Here is a 17538-nt window from a genome sequence, read left to right on the forward strand (position 1 = left end):
GTGCACTGGGCTTATTCGCGTCACACTGAATTACCACGCGCGTGCTTAGTGGAGGAGAGACAGTAATTGAGCCCGGGGCGTTTCTTCTATTTAAAACCGTAAGTGTTCCTACATTCGCCCCGTACCGTCACGACTCAGCCGGCAATTCCTCCGGGAGACGGGAAAGGTGTGTGCCCCAGGCAGGCCTGGTCATATGGCACAGTCTACCACTTCCAGCCCAGGTTCAGTACCCACATCGCCCAACCCTACCACAGATACAGTCAATCAGGAGGGGCAGGGACACACAGGAAAGCACCCATCTTCTGTTTCGAGAAAAATAAAAAATATTTTTAACAGCATTCCTAAGGCCTACCTCAGTCACACACGCCGCGGAGAGGAACAGAGACGGTCTTGTTTACTGCCGACGATCACGGGGGCCGTCGAACAACACGCCAGAACCGAGGAGGAATGTTGATGTGTGCTTAAGAGGTTTGAGAATGCAGGCGAGCGGTGTTGACTTATCACAGCAAACCCTCCCCATCCCTCCAAGAGTCATGTGGGTTGCCACAATAGTCATTTGGGGTTTTATATATTTTACACCTTCAGACTTTCAAATGGAAACATTTTCTCTTTCCCTTGCTTAGACATGCCATCCACCGTTACAGTGAAACAAATCCCACATGCACGCGATTCTTAGAAGTGGCTCGCAGCGCAGCGGCAACGGAAGTGGCGATAAGCCAACTCCTACATCTGTGCAGCAGGCCTCAGAGTCGAGCGCTTTCAGGGCAAGACCACTTCGGCCTCAACAGACTCAAATTTCAAAGGGCATCGAGGCCAAACCGAAGGAATAAATACAAAATAAAACTAGCTGTTAATGGGAGGGGTGGTTCGACAGTTCGTATAAGGATGTTTACATCGTATAACTAATGACTGTCTTCCACTTTCACTTAATGGATGCATCTGTCAGAGTAAAAAAAAAAAAGGTGTTTTACTGTGCACGATAACCACTGCACATTTGCTCACATCCAGAACGATGCTCACTTTCTCCGCAAACCTTGTTCGCTACCTTCCAAATATCGTAGGTCTACTTCTGGAAGAAAAACAATCCGTGTACCGAGCATTATCGCTGCAATTCCAAATATGGCATTTCAGTTGGGGTACTCCCCTAACAGTCATGAAGCCAGCTAATTACAACGTCTGAAAACCATCATTTCACAGCAGGGGACGCTTCTTCATGAACACTCTCCTGTTAGGTCAAAGGAGCTATACTGTACACAGCAGGTGGATGGGACAGTTGAGAGAGTGCCCTATTAAGCCTGAGCCGGATTAAATTAGTTAGCTGGACAACTGTACTGACTAAAAGCCAAAACAGCTCTTTTTACATCAGTCTATGTTCCAGATTTTGGAGGGTTCTTGGTTTTTACAGCTAACTCAGTAATCCTGCTTTGTGATACACTCTCCATGAGGCTATCGTTGGGGTGATGGACATATTAGTTGGTATAGTTCAGAAATATAGCCCTACTTTGACATGAAGCAAGAAACACTTGAGAATTACTCCTACGAGCAGGGAAGGCCTCCTTACTTCAATGAAGGTAGTTATGTTTAAAAGCCCAAAAAAGGCCAAACTGCAGGGCGATGGATGTAGTTTGAGCCTTGGCACAGGTTCACAGTTTTATTTAGGGAAGGGAAACGGAAAGAGTGTGAATTTCAAATCAGGCAAAAAGCAAAAAAAGAAACTGAAAAAATCACCCCCTGATAAACAGCCAAGAACTCTGCGGCTAAACAGACGCCCGGATCTCAACAGACTACCAACGTCCCTCTGTTTCCTGGAATGCAGCGAAACTCATGCTAGCAGATTTTTGGTGAAAAATACTTTTTTTTTTTTTACTTCAAGACATACGCATGGGGAGGGAAGGAAAAGAGTTTGGTGATATCTTCTGAATCGCAGGCTAACAGGCTGGGCCTTCCAAGAGAATCAGGTTTCTGTGCGTGGTGTGAGAGAGCCAGCATCCAGCCATAATGAATGAATCTCTCGCTCTTTAACACTTACGGAGATGAAAAGCGCCAATCCAGATCACATTAACACAAGGAGACTTATTCATACTTAGGCTGATTTCAGCCAATAATCTCCTGCGCTCAGATGTTCGGTGGCTTATTAATACATGAAAGCAAATGCCTGCAGTCTATAAATCTGAAATGAAAATTTTAAGACCCACACGTCTTCCCTTTCATCTGTTTTAAACGAGCTGACCTTTCCGCAAAAGAACCAGTCCGCTGGCTCTGGGGGCTAGGGCCCACACGACTGCAGAGAGGACCACCGTGCTAGCAGGTGCAGACCCAGACCTCTCCTAGCTATAATCTGTATTATATATCCATATCAGAAACAATAACAATCTGAAATAAATGTTTTATCGCAAGTACAGCCGCGCAGTTGTTTCCAGCCTTTGTCGAGCGAGTCCGCCTTGCGCCGAATCCATCAGAGAAATAATTAATAGCATCTCTCATTAGTAAGAGGAACGCAATTTAGAGCTTCAAGGACAAGGCCTCTATCAGATCTATTCACATTGGTTTGCATGAGGCCTTCTCCGCTCCGACAGCTGCGAGAGGGAAACTTCCATCTGTACGGAGGAACCTGCCCGCTCCGGACCGCCGAGAGGCAGGAATGCTGGGAAATCAGTGGCCCCCGCGCTGTCGAGAGGGGGGGGCCAGGTTTCTGTAAATAACCCAACAACCCAGCCCTTGTGCCTGAGTCGCTCTGCTCGCGGGCATTCTGCGTGTGACTCACCGGGGTCAGGAGACCTATCCATCTGCGCTCTGAGCTTGGCCGCTAGCCATAAATGCACCTTCCCCTGCAAGCCAAACTTTGGGTTTCCAGTTCACGGCCCCGACATCCTCTCTTAGCCACGCCCTTCCTAAAGGCCACACACACACCTCCCACCTTTCACTTTGACACGAGTGAAAATGTTCAGCGCCAGAAAGGGGGGATTTTTACAGCACTCAGAGGGGGTTTCCATTCTTCTTACAAGCTCGCCAGGGTTTTGTCACAGATCACGACATAGAGCAATTCAAGTGTCCTGGTTCGCCCGTGATCTACGTCCACCCCAAGTGAAAAAGGTGTGAAAACTCCTTTTTTCAAAGGGCAGGATAGATCCCCTTGACTATTTCCCTCACTGGAAAAAAGCATGCCTTGACAAGTGTTTTATTCCTGTAATGAGACATAAAATGTTTAATTTTTTTTCTCTTATGTAGGAAAAATTAGCTTCTTTTAAGTTACTGTTTGTTTGACACTGAATTTTTTTTACCCCATTGGCAAGTCTTGGATTGAGTCAAATTGTCTCACCCCATTGGCAATATTTTTGTCTTATTTAGCAAAAAAGTGATAGAAATATGATCTAAAAGTCTAAATATAAGACTAAAATGCAGTGCTTAGACAGGTAGCAAGGCAAAGATGAACGGATTTGTCAGCGGTGATGCTCGGAACGCGTCGATTCCCTCGCAGTCGGTTTGAGACCCGACCTGGCGCGAGAACGCTGCGATTGACTCCTTTCTGTATGAGGGGTTTCCACACGCCGTGACCCCTGACCCGCAGTGCGGTACACCGAGACGCGTCTGCGCGGGTGACAGGAAACGAGAGATCGGCTGCATCGCTCCGGAGCTCGTCGCACGTCAAATTTAGGTTTCGGAGAACGCGTGGCGTCAAAACCGCACTGGGTTGAGTCAGACTGCGAGCCCAGCTAAACCCTGAAAGTGACACAGACGCTGCGGCTCAGGGGCCGACCAGAAGCTTTCACAAGCCGGCGCTACGCTGTTGTGAAAAACGGGAGAGAGATTCGGGAAGACGAGCAGAAAAGGGCAGGCTTCAGATTTCCACCCGGCCCCTCTTCCTCCCGAACTATCCTCCAGCGAGGTGCAGAGAGCTGGGCCGGGCCGCGCCTTCGGTGTGGGCCGAGGAGAATCACAGAGGGTTACTCAGCAGGGGATGAGCACCAAAGTGGAAAAAGAGGAGGTTTACTCACTTAGGTCTCTCGACAAGGCCTGAGGCCTCCAGGCTTCTACTCAACAGCGGCTGCAAAGACAGTTCCTCCCTGGAAGAAAGCAAGAGTGAAAGAGACAGAGATAGACAGACAGTGTGTGTGAGAGAGAGAGAGCGAGAGAGAGAGAGAGAGAGAGAGAGAGAGAGAGAGAGAGATACTCAGAACTGCGGAGTGGGCAAGCACTTCTCCAACTTTCTCCTCTTACGCAACAGACAAGCGAGAGGCCGTCTGGCCTGCCCTCATACGAAGCTCCACTGGGTTTTTTTTTGGCTGAAGTTCACACCCCCAGCATCCTCCGCTTTTAAAAAAAATGCAAACGAGAGGTTACCGCTCCACTCCAGACGGGCACCTCCCGAGGTAGCAACCCGAAACATTTTTTTAATAAAATTAAAACGAAACAAAAAAAAAACTATTATTCAATACTTACTCTCTCAGACCCCTGCATTAATTTTGTACGCAACTCCATCACCGCCCCCCACCCTCCACTCCCAACCCTCCGTCTCCAAACACATAGAGGGCTCCTGATTGTGCGGCTCGCTCCCTCTCCCCGCGCACCTCTGGGAAGGCCAATCTTGGGCTATTGTTGGAACAGAGTTGCATCATTACCGGTAACCTTGACTCCTTGGCTTGTAGCTATAATCTTATCAGGCCACCAGAGACCAAGACCAGCCTAGAGTGAATTATTAATTGATAAGGCCGGTCCTTTCACCGCAAGCTCGCTGGGAGATGGGCGTGCCCGGCAGGGATCAGGGGGTACTCTCTGCCGGAATTAACAGCACACCTGTCAAGGTAAAAAGGATCAAGCGCTCTGGGTATTTCTTAATGTGGTTAACGAACATTTAATCAATAATTAAATATGCCCGTGCACCCCCCTTCCCCACCCTCCACTGTTGGTGCCTTCGCTGAGCTCCCTCACATTTTTCTGCATCGCAAAGGGAAATATGAAAAGTTTGCACGCTGGGAGCTGGCCTGAATTGGTCAAACAGCTAAACCATGTCGTGCTTAGAGCTGGTCAAACAACTATCAGTTTGAGCTGGCTTGAGCTTGAGTTTTTTCAGCAGGGTATCATCATGTTTAATCACCCTGATATTTTAGTAACGAAAGATATCTACAACACAGACATGAAACTGTATATATATATGTATATCAGCCGTGCAGACAGACACTCATCTTCAGAAACTTCATGTCTCGTTATGACTACCGAATTATCTTGACTGTGCCCACAGTAGATACAGCCAGTCATCTCAGGAATTACCATAATGATTGTAACATCACCCCACTTCTCCATTTTAATTTTGGCTTGTTTTTGGGCATCACTCATTTCCTTCAGTGACTCCAGCAGTGAAATTCCACTGACTCACCCCCTTCCTGTACCGCTCCGCCCCCCACACACAGACGCGGTTTGCCGAGTCATGCTTCCACGTGGATCTTGTTAGCAGATCCCGTGAGGGACCAGGAAGAGCAGGGATGAAGGAAAGTTGTTTTTGCAAAAGCAACAGGAGAGCTTTCCTCTCACTCACACCAGCCTATGACCAGCGGGTGAAAACACAACAAGCTCAACGTGCCGAGAGAGACAAATAGCCTAACACTGTGGATGAATTCAACAAGAAAACACTGGTGTGTGTGTGTGTGTGTGTGTGTGTGTGCATGCCTCAATGTGTCATTTATTCATAGAAATGTGGGTAGATTCTTATAAGTCTGTATGTCTTTTTCTAAGAGATACGGTATGTGTATGCGGGTATATGCGCAGATATGTGTGCGTGTGTGTGTGTGTGTGTGTGTGTGCGTGTCTCAATGTGTCAGTTATTCATAGAAATGTGGGTACATTCCTATGTGTGTGTGTTTTCTTCTTGTATGTAGGTATATGTGCAGATGTGTGTGCATGTGCGTGTGTGGTTGTATGCGTTTCTCTCTCCATCACACACACACACACACACACACACACACGTGTGTGTTCTGGTGAGATAAACGCAGTGAGTTCCGTGTGTGCTGGTGAGGAGCTGAGGACAGAGAGGGCGTGGCAGGACTGAGATTAAACGCGTCTGCCGTGTCTTTTCCCACGTTCTGCGGCGGGAATCTGGCTGGAAGCAGCCTCCTGGCCGCACTCACAACATGGCAGTGCTTCCTGTCATTACTCACTCTGCTGGAATCAGACAGGCCTCTCGCTCTGCACTGCAGTACAGTATGCAAAACAAGGGATGGGGGGCGGGAGGCGGGGGGGGCAGTGGGGTGGGATGGGGTGATAAAGAAAAAAACAAAAACAAACGAGTGCATTCCTGTCTGGAGAACAGGAGTTGAGACAGATAGGATCGGGTTCCTTTCTTTCAGATAGAACTGGGTCGAATCTCACACTGTAAGCAAGCGGGCGGGGAGACGGGGGTAAGGAGGGGCAGGTGGTGAGGTTGTTTACTGGAAGTGTCCCACTGAACTATATTACGGTGTCTCTCTCTCTCTCTCTCGCTCACTCTCGCTCTCTCTCTGCACTTAGGGGCGGGAGCATGGCCAACCTGTGCAAGGAGACAGCTAGGGAGAGGGAGAGAGAGGAGAGTGAGAGAAAGAGAGATAAAGAGAGGGAGAGAGAGAGAGAAAGAGAGCACAAAAGCAGCCCTCCCATACTCTAGTATAAATTCACTACTCCATCTGGCTGATAAAGACTGACCGCACAAGGCACAGAGGCACTCTCTCAAGTCTGCAGGTGAGACAGGGCAGTGATTTTGTTAAAAAGCTGCTGTGGTCTGCTGTGGTTATTGATGGTTTCACAACTCAGGCCAGTTTGCTGCTAGATCAAGGGCGCTCTGCGAGGTCTTCCTCCTGCTTTTTTTCTGCTTCTCTTTCTGAAGATGTGTCCTGCTTTTACCCTGGTTGACCCACTGCCATGTCAGCTACGACTGTGACCAAGGGTCTGGTTGCAGAGCGGCAGGGGTTGGGGTTCAGAAGAGAGAGAGAGCGAGAGAGAAAGAGTCAGAGAGAGAGAGAGAAAGTGAGACAAAGAAAGAGCAACAGAAAGAACGAGAGACAGAGAGCTAGACAGAGAGAGGTGCCATTGTCACCAGCCTGCACTGCCCACGGAGGCACGGCAACCACAAGAGGAACGCAGACAGAAATACGGACGCGGTTCTGCGACTACGTGTTGTGACAGGATGTGCCGTGGTGTGACACAACTCAGCGAATTTGAAAATAATATTTGCTAGTCATAAATACATCGCAACAATTCTCTGCATTTGAATGAGTAATCGTTTATAAAGAAATACACAGGAACCTGATGGTATCTGAAAAGCAGCCACTGCCCAGAAAAGTGGATATTTCCTCTTTTTTACAAGTCTATGTCAAGGGGGAGGATGATATACTATTGTGACACTGAAATGAAAGGGACAAAAATATTCTCTTGCGGTCATTGAGTGCTATCAATGTCAAACGTGGGCTGGCATTTATTTAATGCGCTTCTCTGGTTTCCCAGAATGCACTGCAGCCCACCATGAGCCCACCAGCCTGGAAACTGATAAGAATAAGGGCTATCCCCAAACGCACTTTCTCCGCAAATATGGTGGAGGGGGGGGAAGTGGGCAAAATGACTGATGCCTTTTGCATCTGTTAGATGGGGGGTCCAACATTAATCAGGATAATAGCCAGCCCCTCGCTGATTAAAACAATTAAAAGCATTGCCCCACTAAGGGCTGCCAAGGGTACGGTGCTGACCTAAATCCCAGCGTCGCTGCGGTGGAGACAATGAGGGTCCGCACGCACTGCTGAGGCCCCCGCAGTACCTGAGCAGATTAATGGCTTCCACCCAGATTGACATCCCCTCTGATTTGATCTAGAGGCCAGCGCACGGACGGCAGAGCTGAACGGAGCTGGGACAGGGAGGACGCGCAGCAAGGTGGCCAACTGGACCGGGCAAGACCGGGCCCGCCTAGAGACCAGGAACACTCATTAAAGATGCCCCTATACTGTCAGGTCAATTACTTATTTGGGTTCTCTTTAATCAAATATTGGCAATGTAGTCAAAACACGTGTCTGAGATTTGTCTATCACGCCCTCTGCTTGAACCAAAGTAAATATACACTATACTGTAATTATATTCAGAAGTATAAATAACTAAGTGCAGAATAAAGATGAAAGTGCTTGATTTACATGAATATTGCAAATAAACAAACAAAACTGCAAAAGGGGTAAAGAAAATAACTTGTAACTTGAGGCAAATCGGAAGGTTTTTTTCCACATTTAACACTGCACCCCCACACCTTTCTCCTGGAGCAATGACAAACTCTGAATTCAGAGGCGCACTTTCAGCTTTTCCAAATAATATCACAATTAAGGGAGCTTTTTCTGCTCTGGATTTTATTTTTGCATCGCAGCATCTGTGGGCTATAAAAGCATGTGTTCCACTTAAACTACCTCTACACACTAGAGTACACGTTAGTTAAAATGCATAAGGGCCTACTTTCCATTAATGTTACAGGTGTCAAGAGATTAGGCCTATATTTGGCTAATGCAAGAAGAAAAAATATATTTCTTCTCCTCAGTCCTTATAATAAAAACAATAATGTACCATAATGTACAATAATAGTAACCATATTTCTACTACTGGCTACTACTACTGCAACTAACCCTAATACATAAATGTTTTTTTAATTTGATGGTCCATTTTGATGGTTAACTGTCCACCATATAATAAGGAAACAGAAGCCAGTTCAGTGTGCCACTGTGATAAAGAATTATTGTTCTCCCTGCATATCATCCCATCGTTCTTCACACATTTTTATATAAAAGCCACGCAGTTTTCTGATGAATTCCCATCAGCTGTGCTTCATGCTTGCAGGCCCAGGGATTCAGATCAGAATAAATAAATCAGGCTTTCACTCAAATCAACTGCTTTACACAGCTTCTCAGAAGAGCTTTAAAAAGAGACGAGGACTCGGGGAGGTGTTCCGATGCTAATATCCTTTTATCTCCTCAGGAAACATGTTTAAAATTAGAGCGGCAGCGCATAGCAGCCGCCGTGGCTAAAACCTGACATTGTTTCATCACAAGAAGCTTATTTTAAGATTCCCTTTTTTTCTCTCTTCTTCAGAAATGCAAGCGTCTCGTCTCCTGGCTGAAGCCTTCTCAGAATTCAGATGAAGTTCAGGAAGATGGCGCTGGCGGTTTCCTTATTGTCTTTCTAGGTATGAGTAATTCGGTCGACAGGAAACCCAAACAAGGTTAACAGAAGGCGGTATGTCAATTATAGTCTATAAGTCTATGCTTATGGACAATTATTATTATACACACAGTCAACCTTCCCTATGGTAGATGGTGAGGAGAAAGCAAGTTGTCCAGAAGAAAAGAACAATAAAAGGCACCATCCGACAATTTGATTGGAGGGAATGAATCAGCAAATAAAGAGCAGCGATGTTTGAGAGACTAATTAGCGCATGTGAAGGTGCTCCTCCCACATCCCCTCAGGTAAACCCCATTGCACAGAAGGGCTGTTGTATCATACTGCAGGTCCTGCCACCACACATCACCCCCCTCCCCCACGCCTCCCCGTCTTCATTGACCAGCCTGCCGCCGCCATGCTGTTTACGGCCAGGCGCAAACGTCATAAATCTCCAAGATTTTTACCCTGCACCGGTCATCTTTTACCTCATCTTCCACAAGTGCCTCGCCATCGTCATAATAACACCACTGACAAGCTCACTCTTTTCCATTTCGTGTCTGCGTGAAGTTAAATCAGCTGTTACAGGTCTACTGAGGACAAACTGTGAGGTTATTCGGACCCTGAGCCAGTCCTCGCTCGGGGTGTGACGGTACACCAGCACGGCCCGATGCATGATACTGAAATATGAAATCAAAAACTAGTTGATCTACCATGATAGTTGATTTTTTTTTTTTATCATTCATTAGCCTAATAACTCAATAACTCGAATTAAGTAATGTAACATAGGAGCTGACAGTTTGAAATGGAATTTAATGTCACCCTCCTCTCTGATTAAGATGGCGGGAAGGTGGAGCGGATGCTAATATAAGCTAAGTTTAGTGCAGTGCGATGTTAGGCGTCAGGGCAGGAAGGAAGAGCATGTTGCTGCACATTTAGATGCAGGCTGGAGATCCAGTCGCAATATGGTATTAATATATTTTATCTAACCTTGCACTTGACACGCCACGGAGGAATACAATTTAACACAAACTTTTGAATTTGCTGGTGTTCCATTGTGTATTCCTATGTTTTGATCTCAATAACTTTTCTTGTAACCATATGTTAATGTAATGAGCAGTGTTGCCAGGTGAGATAAATATTTCCAGTCAAGTGATAGGGAGGGAGGTGGGTGTTCTGAATGAAAACTTTTCCGATTTAACGGGAACATACATAATTTCCATACACTGAAAGTCATTTTTATACTGACAGTCAATGCATTAGTGAGAGGCTACTTTTTTCATATACATTTGTGCCAGTTCCACATATATTGTACCCAGCTCTAGGCCAAAAATCTGCATGAAACAAGGTGGTTATGGAAGTGTGGATATAACTGAAAATCTGCTGAAAAGGTCTATTCCCAGGTGGGCTTCTGCCACTGTGTACCCTTGTGAAAAATATGTAAACGGAAATGTTTAAATATCAAGCTGTAGAATTGGATAGGCTGAAGGATGAGCTGGCTTCTGCCATATACCTATATAAATATCCTTCTGCTTCCGGTTATAACATAAACTACTAATTGTGAATAGTGTCTCAATTGGTGATGTCTTCATAGCTGGGATTCGCATTTGCCCTCAGTAGTGAGTCACACATCAAACTTTCCTTAAGTCTGATTAACAGGTGTTAACACATGCAAGTGTCAGATTTCTTCCTCACACAGTCTGGGGTGCTCAGCGAATACCAAAATGAACTTGCCAGACAGTGTTTTGTGAAGAAAGCAGTGACTCTTGAATTTACTGGTAAGTTAAATTGACGGACAAATGTGGATTGAATCCTGGTCATTGACTGACTGCAAATTTAGTGTGCCTTCGCAAACATTCTTAAGCACTGTCCTTACTAATAGAAGACATTCATTAATCTGTGTCTGCATACAAAGCCAACTATGGCTGCAAGGCTGTGGTGTGGCTGTTCGGGTGAAGGCACTCTACGTATTATAAGAGGCTTCTGGTTTCAGTCAGAGGTAGGAGACTATCATTGTACTTCATGTACGCTACATACTTCATGTACAATAATTCATTACATGGAAAGTATGGCACTCAAGCAATGTAAGTGGATTCAAGATTCAAGCTCCTTTGCCAGTCTTCAAATCAATCCACAGTGACAGACAGCATCTCAGATATCACACAGAGGCAATTAAAGTTAGAAAATGAATGTCCTCTTTCAGTGTGGACAAGAGCTGATTCCATTAGCAGCACTAATTAGACTAATAATTCTACTTTTGTTCCCCAAAAACGCAGCTCTTGGCCTTGCGCGTGATTCTGATGGAAGGCGTCTCTGAATGGTTTTGAGTGACAGGAGCACGCAGGAGTGCCATGTTCCGTTTGAGGAGTGGTGTTAGACACACACCTGCCCTACGCAAAGGTCTCGTCTGAGCAGAAACAGACAGATGAGAGCATTCTGTTTCCGCGAAGGTGTCAGACAGATGCGAGCTAAAGTGCGGAGCATGACAAGATAAAAATACAAGCTAAACAGAGCTTCGATATGTCATTTCAAATGGAGGCATTTGATGCGGCAGCTTGCTTTGCATTAAATGAAAGAATGTCTGCAGAAAAACAGCAGGGATAAATGAATAAATAAACAATCACCCTAATCAACAGTCAAGTGACAGCAACGGAATCACGGTGGTTCATCTTCAGTTCAGACTGACGTTGTGGTGATGCAAACAAAAATAAAATAAAAATAAATGCATGCCGTTGTGTAAATAAAAGCTACGAAACCAATTAAGTAGAGGTGGAAATCATTTTCTAGATTTCATGTCAATTTCTGTTCTTAAGTAATTCATTAGTACAATCATTATGAATCATTATATTTATATATACAATTCTATGGTTTTACATATTAGGACATAACTAGACCTAATATAGGCGTCTCATAATCCTAACAGTAGGTAAATTTAACACTCATAACACTCAAATTGTACTTATTCAACCAATATAAAGCCAGTATACTGAAGCCATGTGTGAAAAAATATGTGCAATTAGTTCCAGGTAATTAGTACCAGGTGCTGCTAATCAAGTGCACACAATTAGTAGATCATCAATAAGTGTTACCACCTGTATATAAAAGCAGAAACTGGCAGTTTGCTTTGTAGCCACAGGATGCGTCACTGAAACCAAAATTAATTATTTGGGATATGAGTGCATCTAGGGAAATGGACCAGAATGTGATCGGAGTCTGATAAATTCACAGAACACTATTACTGCATGTTGCTGCTGAAGGGGGTTCTACCGGATCATGGGATGCTTTTTTGCTGCATGTTTGCTTCTTTCTTGGCATAAGCTGTTTGGCATACAAGGTTAGATGTATTTACAGTTAGGGCTTGGTGAAGGGTTAGTTGCGTATGTCCTAAGATGTATGTTATTTTTCATATCGTTACGTAATTTTACTGACATTTCTTCAAGAATGACTTCTTGAGTTCTTGTGTCCCTGCATGAAATGTGCTTAATCTGAGTGAATCAAAGCATCAATTGGCCAAATGAGCCAGGCGTTTCACTGGAAACCAATATCCTGCATGTGCATCAGGCCTCTTTCAGCAGAGTTCTCCATATCTGCTCTAAAGGGGTTCAAATAATTCATCCTTTTCTAATGATTTTGTGGTCTAAAACCCGACCTGTTCACATCATGTGAATGTTCTGCAGAAACTCCTTGCTTTGACATTAATGTCCCACATGCATTTTTTACTCATAGCCTTCTGTTGTAGTATCAGTGCTGTTCAGAATGATTTAGTTAAAATTGACAAGTTGTACCTCCGAGCACCTTGCCTCTACTTGGCAAGTCTTTCAGTACCTAGTTTCACATTAATCAGCGCTGCTCACCCACATAAAAATGGGCGAAGAGACAGGAGAGCGAGCTGGAGCTGTACGCAGGAGACGAAAAATGCCTTTAGCTCTGAAGCACACAGCGCTGGCCCCTGCCCATTAACCGACTGACGTGTGACTCATTTTAGAAAGTATTCAGCCCAGTGAGAGCAGAAGCCACTACCCCGCCGCCAACTCCCGGGTCCGGTTCCCACATGACAGTAGTCACTGCACGCCATGTCCGTTTCCCAATGGTATCGCCAGGGCCAAGAAACATTAATGCAGTCTGCCGCATGTGTCTCTCACAGAGCGGAGAACTACCATTACCCAAACCCTTCCAAAGGCAAGGACATGATTCAGTGTGGGTCAAAAACTGTTTTAAGAGCAGCAAAAGAAATTAGGCTTGCGCAAAATGACAAAGTTTATGACATTCCGTGCGTGCTTACAAATGCGTGTGTTTTGCATTCCCAATGTGTTTTTAAACTAAAATAAAATAATTCTGCAAACCTGAAGTAACAGAGGCTACAGGACATATCTGGTCTTGCTGTCAGTACTCCAGGGAAAACTAAACTGACTACATTGAAGATAGATGAATATAGGACCGCATAATTACAAGCTCAAAATGTTTCGGGTGCATATTTGTCCATCCATGGCCAGTTGGGTAGTATGAGGCTAGATATAATTGGATATGCTATTTTATGTAACTATAGTCAGCCAATGATACTTTTAAAAATATGTATAATCTGATTCCAGTTAGTTTCTAAATATTACATGATTGCATTTTAATTTGATCAACATATAATGAACACATATGCAAATACACACAGGCACACACCACATTTACATGTACACAGACACCACCACATGCGATCTCACACACATTTTCAGAAGCAGAAAAACTAAAAACACTTTGCAAACATATTTATTTACAACACAGCCCACTTGGCTAAAGAGACTTGAAGTAATCAATAAGTAGTAGCATTACAATAGATTGCATATTACTTACTACTTACTATAACAGGTTGTTCCTTAATCACATTTTATTCATGTAATTTACAACCAATAGCAGATTGAAAAGGGAATTATGATGCACTTCCTTCAGACTCTCACCTCACCCAAGCCTTTAACCTTTAACTTGATTGGTTGCACGCTTCCTCCTTTGCTATTGCTGGATGCTTATGGGATGTTCTTCTTTTTTACTTGATGTCATTTTAAATTATAACGTGGCCTAAACAATAAGCCTACGTCAAATTTATATCACATAAACTGCCCATGCTGGCCAGGCTAAATTCAATGGATGTTAAAAAAAGACTTTCTTTTTTGGCCTTCAGCCAAACACTAGAAATCTGAAATGTATTCTGATTTAATATAAAATTCATTTTTACTGTGACCATGTTTTCTCATAACTGAACTGCACACTTTCTTTACCAACACAGGCTATTGTCTCCAAATCTAAACAACCAAACGTCACGGGCGTGGGAACCCTCAGGGCAGCCCTCAGCAGTGGTAACTGGTGGGGGTTTCGGAACTTTGGAATTAGGGTGCAGTTTAGGCCAAGGACTTTGGAACTGCATGCAGTTTAAGGAAATAAAATAAGTGCATGCAGGTCGTTCCAGATCGATGCAAGCTGCTGTACAGAGAGGGCGTAAACGCTCATAGTAGTTGACAAAAGGAAGAAGAGAAACTGTTGTGTTTCAGAGAGGAGTGTGGACAAATTAATTGCATTGACATTCACGGTACGAGCCTGTGTCCCCCCCTACCCCCTGTTACAGCGAGTATGATATATTGTTCTTAATAACAAAAGGAAATACATAAAAACACAACATGGTAATTATCATTGTTTGCATAATATGAAGATTTTTATATCTTATCTACAGACCATGCTACCATTAGTTTCCCTTATGGCGAAAGGAAGGCATGCAGAATACATTACTTATGTGTCACCGTGTTTCGTTCGGACGCACATTTCAAACGTTGCTTGACAAGTCATTATCAGTTCCCGCTCATTATAAGGAAGAGTGTGAAACAAAACATGACTAACACTACGTAAAATGAATTAATGAACAGAGTAAAGACACCCTTGGGTTTCGAAGGAACAGAGCGTCACACCTGATGGATAGGTGCCGCTGCACTCTATGCACAAACGGAGGTCCACAACGGGTATGAAAGGCAGCGCTTAATAACCCTGTGATTACCAGTTACTTCCGCCGCCTCTTTTCCTCAAGCCCCAGCGGCCATTCTAAACCCCCATGTGCCTTGTGCTTCCCTAAAGAGCCCCAGAACGGGGGACTGGACCAAGGCTTTGATCATGACAGCACCTATTATATCACATAGGAAGCGGAGCTTTCTTTCAAATGGGCCTTTCCTGTGTTCTTGTTTTTCCCCAGAGAAGCATACTGCTCCCTAGACAACACCTTACTGTATTCGGTGCAAGTAAACTGAAGCACAAAACATGTTTCCCTGGAGTGCAGAGTCAGCCACTACATTAATAGCCACCTTATTTTCTTGCTTGAGGAACATTCTTGAAATAAATGCAACTTCAACAAAAAAAACTTTAAAAAATCAACTGAAACCGCTCCTACGAAACCTTCACCATGCGATCAATCCTAATTTGGATGACACTTTTAAGTTAATTGCTGCTCTCTGGACTTAATTGATAATCAACATCAATTTCACACTTAATGAACATGCAACATTAAATGAATTATCGAGCCAACTGGGCCATTTAAACACCCAGCGTCTTTGCTTAATTGACGTGCATTGACAATCTCTTAGTCTCATTATCCAACAATAACAGAGCTGTGCGTCTCGGCGGTTTTGGTGTAGTTGAAGTGAATCCTCTTTAGCTTGTTATTGGCATTGCTGATAATCTGATTAGTTCATGTTAACTGCAATACGTCCGCCACAGTCTCCAATTCCATTGGTGGAAATTACATTTGCAAATTTAGGTAAAACTAATCCTCATTGCGTCTACACAGTAGTCTACTTCGTTTTACACTTTGCATTCCCGACCCCAGTAAAGATAATCATCATTATATTTATTAGCCTATTACCTATTTTTTGCTTGCTACCATGTTAATAAACCATCTAGATACTAGTGTCTCCATGTGCATGGACTGTTACTGTTTCATAGATATTAAATCAATGTGTATAAAATATCAGTGTATTATTTTACTTCAAGTAAGCAGCCAAGCTGAGTTATTGCAGTTTCTCTATGGCATGTAAATCGTTTCGTCTTAGAGGCAGTAGAGGCAGTCTTTATTGTCCACATACTTTTTAGCAATACGTTTCTGCAATGTTACCCTGTCGCCTCAACGCGTCTAATTATTCAAGGCGCGCTGTAAAATAAACAACTTCGATGTCAATATGAACGCGCATGCTAACTGCAATTTGCCACACAAAGTACTGTAATGGGTGTCAAGTGACTATTCTTCAAACTCGAAATGCTGCCGTTTTGTTTTTGTCTGGAGTAACTATACACTCCACAGTAAAGCGTGTCTTTTTGAGGGAAATATACAAGACACACCAAATTATTTCAGTTGTTAACGGGAGAAGGAAATGGCACGCTGAAGTACGTAGTAGTAAATACTCCACTACATAATTATTTTAGTGCGCTGCGCAAAAAAACTTCGCTTGGCTCAAAATTATGAACATTCCAGATTCACTGTTACTCTTTCGCCCAGCTCGGGAATGCAAAGTTAAAGGCGAAGTATTCTGCAGAAGCATGACGATTTATCAACCGATATATTCTTAGTACAGTCATACAATGTAAACGAATAACTGACTCCTACCTGGTTTAAAATAAACGCTTCTTACACAGCCGTGTGGAATACAGAAAGTAAGTTACAGTGGCTAAGCATGGTGGTTACATTAATCCGCGGTGTGCAACTTCTGTTTAACTGCACAAAAGTCCCCAAACGCATTCACTTACTCGTACTGTGGCTCTCCTACTCCGACTGAGCTTGTTTGAGTTTACGTGCCACGCAGACTCCCCTTGAGAAATAGATGTCTTTTTCTCCCGTCAATAGGAGGAGATTTAGGTTGAAAAACAAGGAAAGTTGTTCTCATCCGCAGTTTCCTTAACGTGCGATAACAGCGTAGGCCCTACAGTATCGCTTATAGGCTACTGTACCGTAGATTAATCTTGTTTTTCAAGGACTTGGTTTTCACGGCGTAAGGGGATTTCGCGCTGAAGTATAACCGTAATATTTGCACATGACCAATACTACATTTTAAACGTTATAGACCTGCTGAAATGTTGGAATATAGCAGTGTTAGTGTCTTTTTAATGTCTACTTGTGGAAAATAGCTGTTTCCGGTCATGATATGACTCAGACCCAGCTGATTGGAAAGTGTAGTGTAGTAGTCATATTTTCATCCGTGCAACCAAGATTTAAATTTTTTTTGCTACACATGAACTTATTTTCTCGACAATAATCAATAAAAACTCCTGCTACATAAGTGAGCTTCCCCATAGCCTAATCATCGCAGAGTTACTGTGTAAGAATATCATCGTCAGTGATAACTGACCGTTCTAACATGAATATCCAGC

At 43.9% G+C, this 17538-nt stretch overlaps 1 protein-coding gene across 4 annotated transcripts in view; it reads right to left on the bottom strand.

The window, feature by feature from the left end:
• The window catches only part of LOC133140284 (serine/threonine-protein kinase Nek7-like), a 59929-nt gene extending 42666 nt beyond the window's left edge, over positions 1-17263 (bottom strand). The window contains exons 1-2 of one of the 4 annotated variants that reach the window (XM_061260089.1): positions 16918-17263; positions 3996-4064 (exon numbers count right to left, since the gene is read on the bottom strand). The gene's annotated coding sequence lies outside the window, so the exon portion shown is untranslated. The other 3 variants (XM_061260090.1, XM_061260091.1, XM_061260092.1) reach the window with 3 other exon arrangements.
• Between the last annotated feature and the right edge of the window lie 275 nt (positions 17264-17538).

The sequence above is a fragment of the Conger conger genome, chromosome 11, assembly GCF_963514075.1.
Source record: "Conger conger chromosome 11, fConCon1.1, whole genome shotgun sequence".
NCBI lineage: Eukaryota > Metazoa > Chordata > Actinopteri > Anguilliformes > Congridae > Conger > Conger conger.